The following is a 6412-nucleotide window of genomic DNA, read 5'->3' as shown; positions in this document are numbered from 1 at the left end:
TAATGATTTTTTAACTGCATATTAAGGTCCAATGAGAAACATCTGTATTAGGCTGATTTCCCCCAAAGTATTTACAACCAAATCTTTTTTTTATTTAAAAATGTTTAATGTTTTTATTTATATTTGAGAGAGAGAGAGAGGAGCAGAGTGCAAGCAGGGGAGGGGCACAGAGAGTGGGGACACAGAATCCCAAGCAGGCCCAGGATCTGAGCTGTCAGCACAAAACCCAAGGAGGGCGGGCTCAAACTCTCAAACCAGAGCCCAAATCAGACGCTTAAGGGACTGAGCCACCCAGACGCCCCAAACATTTTTTAAAGGGGAGTGATAATAGTATCTATCTCTGAGGGCTGCTTCAAGAATTAAATGAGATCTTGTATGCAAAGTGCCGAGCTTGGGTGTTGGGAGTATGGTATACACTAGAGGCTAAAAAATGTTTTATTGTGTATGTGAGGATCTGTAAATACAGTTGTAGCAGGCCTTCAGAATGTAAATGGTGTGAGGTACTTTGCAAGGGGAAAGCAGCACTCCTGGCATCAAAAGTCATGTCTAGGGGCCCTGGGTGGCTCAGTCGGTTGAGCTCCAGCTTCAGCTCAGGTCATGATCTCGGGGTTGCCTGGCTCTGTGCTGACAGCTCGGACCCTGGAGCCAGCTTTGGATTCTGTGTCTCCCTCTTTCTTTGCCCCTCCCCCGCTCGTGCTTTGTCTCTCAAAACTAAATAAATGTTAAAAAAAAATTTTTTTTAAGTCGTTTCTAGTGGGAGGGTGAAGCCTTCATCATAGCATTTACCCTCTTCCAGGGGTGGGGCTGGAAATGGGCCACCATAACTAGAGATTGGGGTTAGAATTTCCTTGTTCTAAGGGGTGGGGGTAGAGAGGGCTATTAAACCTTACAACGAAACAAAGAAAACAGAAGTGATTTTGTGTGAAGGAAAAGAGACTGGAGGCCAGAGGCAGTAGGGGTTAAGGTCCTTGGGAAAAGTAAGGCCTGTTCACTGGGTGTGGTCCTGGGGAGCAGTCGGTGGCCCTGGGAGGGCCGGAGTCAGGGAAGCAGCAGCAACATTGCCAGAACTACTTCAGGCAGAGGACTAGGAATTGCAAGAGGCTTGGGTGGGAATGGATTTACTTTTATAGAGTTGGGATCAACTCAGGGGCTGAGTTGGACTGGAACTGAAGAATCAGCCCCTTCCCTTCCTGTACTGGTGCTTGACCCAAGTCCCCACACAAGGCCTCAGGATACTCATAAATTCCCAAGTGTGGCTCTCAAGCTTTATTCTTCGGAATTACCTGAGGTGGTTGGGGGAGAGGGTAGTTAAGCATTCACACTTTCCCATAAAATTCTCGTTCACTAGATCTGGGGTGGAGCCAGGAATCTGCAACTGTAGCAGTTGCCCTGAAACTAAAATACAAATGATCTCTGACCACCGATATAAACACTGCCCCAGGGCAATGGTGACCTTTCGGAGACCAGCATCTCCAAAAGAAAGAGAAAGAAAGAAAGAAAAGGTAGGGAGGAAGGAAGGAAGGAAGGAGGAAAGGAAGAGAGGAAGAAAAAAGAAAGAAAGGAAGAAAAGGAAGAAAAAAAGAGAAATTATTGCTCCTACAGGGCGCCTGGGTGGCTTAGTTGGTTGAGCGTTCAACTTTGGCTCAGGTCATGATCTTGTGGTCTGTGAGTTCGAGCCCCTCCTTGGGTTCTGCACTAACAGTGCAGAGCCTGCTTGGGATTCTCTGCCTCTCCCCCAGTTGCACTCTGTCTCTCTCTCCTCAAATAAATTAAGAAAAATTGCTCCTAGTACAGGTTCTTTATTTCAGTTACGTATTCATGTACATGTGTGAGCACTGGGGACTGAATGTATTTTTTTTTTTTTTTAAGATTTTGTCTTTAAGTAATCCTTGTGCCTAACATGGGGCTCAAACTCATGACCGTGAGATCAAAAGCCACACGCTCTCCTGACTGAGCCAGCCAGGCACTACCAAATGTATTTCTTATTGAGAATCAGGGTCAAAAAGTTTGGCACTGCTGCTCTCAAATGACCTCTGGAGCTTTGGTGGGAGTGAGGAGGGCTGTACTTGAACTTTAGGGCTTGCTTAGGCAGAACACCCTGAGCTGGGGACAGAGAAGAATGGACACTTTTGTTACATTTTAGTCATTCAGATTTATTGAGCACCTACCTATATGCTGGGCCGTATTTAAGACGCTGAGAATACAACCTTAAAGAAGAACAAAGTCTACTCTCCTGAACAAACAAAATAAAAGGACATGTAAATAATGTTGGTAAGTGAGAAGACCTATATGAAAAGTACTCAAGCACATAGAAACAGGGCTTGAGGGAGGGCTGATCTAGAAAGGATGATGGAGGAGGTCTCTTGGAGCAGCAGCACGGTGACTGGAAAAAGACAGCAAGCAAACCGTGAGGAAATCTGGGGAAGGAGCTTTCCAGGCAGAGGAACCAGCAAGAGCAAAATTTCTTTTTATGTCAGGAACTCTGCTCCCCCCTCACCAAAGAACCACACACAATTTACATTCTGAAAAGGTGCTATATATTTACATCCTCACACATGATAGAATATCCTTTAGCCCCTACCATATGACATAGGTGGGAACATGGAGAGGCCGCTTTTAGGCAACAGGCTTGAGCAATAAAAACCTGACTAAGGTGAAAGGGCCCCAGTGATCCCCAGGCTGAATGCAAACAGGTTCACTAAGTGACCCACCTCATAATATCATCCACAGGCCCTAACTTACCAATAGGCTACTTAGAACCAGGTACAGTTACCATAAAAGGAAAATGCCATGCATTCCTGTACCTCCTTCAGCGCTTAACTGTAGCCCCCCACCGCTGCCTCCTGGTAGACAGTCTCTCTTTTGCTGTCCTGCCTGCTTGCTCTCTTGTGGTGTATTCAATAAACTTCTATCTCCTTTGTTTTGCTTTAGGTGAATTCTTTCACCACCCAAGCCACCAGCCTCCACCCAATCTGGTTGCCGCACAGAGCATATTTATTTTTATAAAATTGGGATTATCTGGGGTTGGCTGGGTGGCTAGTTGGTTAAGCATCCAAACTCTCGACTTTGGCTCAGGTCATGATCCCATGGTTCTTGGAATAGAGCCCCACATCAGGCTTTGCACTGACAGTAGAGAGGCTGCTTGGGATTCTCTCTCCCTCTCTCTCTCTCTCTCTCTCTCTCTGCCCCTCCACTCATGCTTGCCCACATGCTCACTCTTTCTCTCTCTCTCTCTCAAAATAAACTTAAAAAATGTATATATATGTGTATGTATGTATATATAGATATATTCTTATATATATACATACATACACATATATATACATACATATATATATATACATACATATATATAGGCACCTGGGTGGCTCAGTCGGTTGAGAATCCGACTTTCACTCAGGTAATGATCTCACAGTCCTGTGAGATCTCACACTCGAGCCCTGCATCGGGTTCTGTGCTGACAGCACAGAGCCTGCTTGGGATTCTCTCTCTCCCTCTCTCTCTTCCCCTCCCCCATTTGTGCACATGCACTTTCCCTCTCTCTCTCAAAATAAATAAACATGAAAAAATTAATTAAAAAAATCTTTTTCAAAAATATTCAGTGAGCATCTACTATGTGCTAAACCTATACTGTTCAATACCATAGCCACTAGCCACAGATGGCTTCTTAAGTTACATTAAAATTAAATACAATTTAAAATTTAGGGGCATCTGGATGGCTCAGACAGTTAAGCATCCAACTTCGGCTCAGGTCATGATCTTGCAGTTCATGAGTTCAAGCCCAGCTTTGGTCTCTGTGCTGGCAGTTCAGAGCCTGAAGCCTGTTTCAGATTCTCTCTCTCTCTCTCTCTCTCTCTCTCTCTCTCTCTGCCCCTCCCCCACTTGTGCACGTGCTCTCTCTCTCTGTCTCTGTCTCAAAAATAAACATAAAAAAAAAAAGATTTAAAATTCAGGGGGCACCTGGGTGGCTCAGTCAGTTAAGCATCCGACTCTTGATCTAGGCTCAGATCATGATCTCTCCGTTTGTGAGTTTGAGCCCCACATCGCTGATGGTGCAGAGCCTTGTTGGGATTCTTTGTCTCTCCTTCTCTCTGCCCCTCACCTGCTTGTGCTCTCTCTCTCTCTCTCTCAAAAAAAATAAATAAATAAACTTTTTTTAAAAAAAGTTCAGTTCTTTAGGGGCACCTGGGTGGCTCAGTTGGTTGAGTATCCAACTCTTGGTTTCAGCTCAGGTCATCATCTCGAGGTTCATGGGTTCAAGCCCCATATCGGGCTCTTCATGGAGCCTGTTTGGGATTCTCTCTCTCCCTCTCTCTCTCTGCCCCTCCCACCTCTCAAAATAAATAAACTTAAAAAAAAAAAAACAACAGTTCTTCAGTTGCACTAGCCACACTTCAGGTGCTCAGTAGCCACATGTGACTTGAGGCCAGCATATCGAAAAGTACAAACATAGAACATTTCCATCATAGCAGAAATTTCTATTGCAGTGCTGTGCTGGATCTTGTATTAGACATCAGCAATAAATACAGGTGTAAACAAGACTGTGTCATTGCCTTTATGGAGCTCATAACCCAGTGAGATAAACCAATAAATGGGAAATCACACAACGTTAGGGAAAGTGTGGGGGCCTTGGAAGCACAAAGGAAGGGTAGCTAACTCAATCTGGAGGAAGAGAGAAATGGTTAGGGAAGACCTGAGGGTAGAGAGGGAGATGGCCTCTAAGCTGAGGATTGTTAGCCAGACGGACAGGTGAGATACCCTGGCCAGAGGGAACACTGTGTGCAAGGATTCAAAGGCAGCAGCAAGGTGAGCCAAGAAGCTGCAAGTAGGTTAGACCATTGAAACCTACAGTGTGGTTGCCAGAGGTGGAAGCTGAGGCTAAAGAGATATAGACCAAGCCTTATTGACCTAGTGAAGGAATTTGGACTTTATTTTGAATATCAGTTATCTATGGTCTATAACAAACCACCCCCAAAGCTTAGTGGATTAAAATGACAAGTGTTTATTTGCTCACAATTCTGTGGGTTGGCAAATTGGGGCTGAAACTCAAAAGTAGCATGATGTCACTTCTACCACATTCTATTCGTCAAAATAAGTTACTAGACCAGCCCTGATGGGAGAAACTACAAAGAATTTGTGGCCAGTTTTAATCTGTCACACTCTGGCATGATGTTGGCTTGAAACTGGGTGGTGGGTAGAGAGAAGTGGACAGATTTTTTTTTTTTTTTTTTAAGGCTATTTCAGGGGAAGAATTCAGGAGTCTTGGGGTTGTTCTGGAACAAAGAAGAGAGAGTGAAGTTACAAAGTTACAAATGACTCCAAGATCCTTGGTGTGGGTGGGTGATTGGTGAATGGTAGTGCCCAGCACTCAGAGAGAAAAGAGGAAGAACAGGTTTGGGGGGAAGATGATGTTTCCAGGGTGAGTCACGTTGAGAATGAAGTGTATTTTATTCAGCCAGGTGGAAAAGGACAGAAAGCAGGTGGATTTACAGGTGTAGGGAGAAGTCTGGCTAGAGATACCAGTTTGGGAGTCTCAGGTGCCTTAAACCTGAAGCCTTTTCTGGAAGAAAATCTTGAGGACAGGGATCAGGTAAGTCAACTCTCTAAGCTACCCAGAGCCTAGCCCAGTGCCTGAGGGCAAAACAATCAGTCTCTCCTGGTTGAAGTCTACGAGGTTGTTGTGGGCAAAAGAGATTGAGTTTGTAGAGAGAGCCCTCAGTTCTGAACTAAGATCAGTGATGCATGGGGGTAGACCTCAGCTCTTGTCAGGAACAGGACACTGATCCAGAAAGTAATGAGTGCATCATCAGGGAGGGAAGTCAACAGAGGCAAAGGATCCCCCATCAGGACTGTTGTGGAGGATATTCCCTCTTTGCATTGGAAGATAGAGCCAATGGCCAGCTCTGTTATTCTGTGAAGGTAACTTTCTCTTGCCACCCCTACTCCTGTTCCCACAGTCACCCAGCTTTCAGAAACTCCACATGTCTTTGTTGTAGGTGATTCTGCTGGGAGATCAGGACTACAGCAGATCCCTACTAGGTGCAAGAGAAATGTTGGCTAGGATGCCATTCATCCATTCATTTGTTCATCCATCCACCATCCATCCATCCATCCATTCAACAAACCGTTACTCTGCACCAAGCCCTGTGCGCTAGGAATACAGAAATGAATAGACTCTAGTCTGGAAGCAATGCAACTCCAGCTGCTGTTCGTTTCTGGAACTGTCTTCCCACTGGATCTCACGATGATATTGAGGGGTCTTTTTGCTGTGGTGCTGGGCTGCAACGGTTTGATGAAAGAAAGAATGAAAGAAATAGGAGTGGGGGGGACCTGGGAAAGGGTCCAAGGGAGAGATCACGGGGTGGAATCATGGAAAACTCCAAAAACTAAAACAACACCTCCAAGGGGGCGA

This window comes from Puma concolor, chromosome D4 (genome assembly GCF_028749965.1).
Source record: "Puma concolor isolate L17-30 chromosome D4, mPumCon1.1.hap2, whole genome shotgun sequence".
Classification (NCBI taxonomy): domain Eukaryota; kingdom Metazoa; phylum Chordata; class Mammalia; order Carnivora; family Felidae; genus Puma; species Puma concolor.
This window is presented reverse-complemented; position numbering follows the sequence as displayed.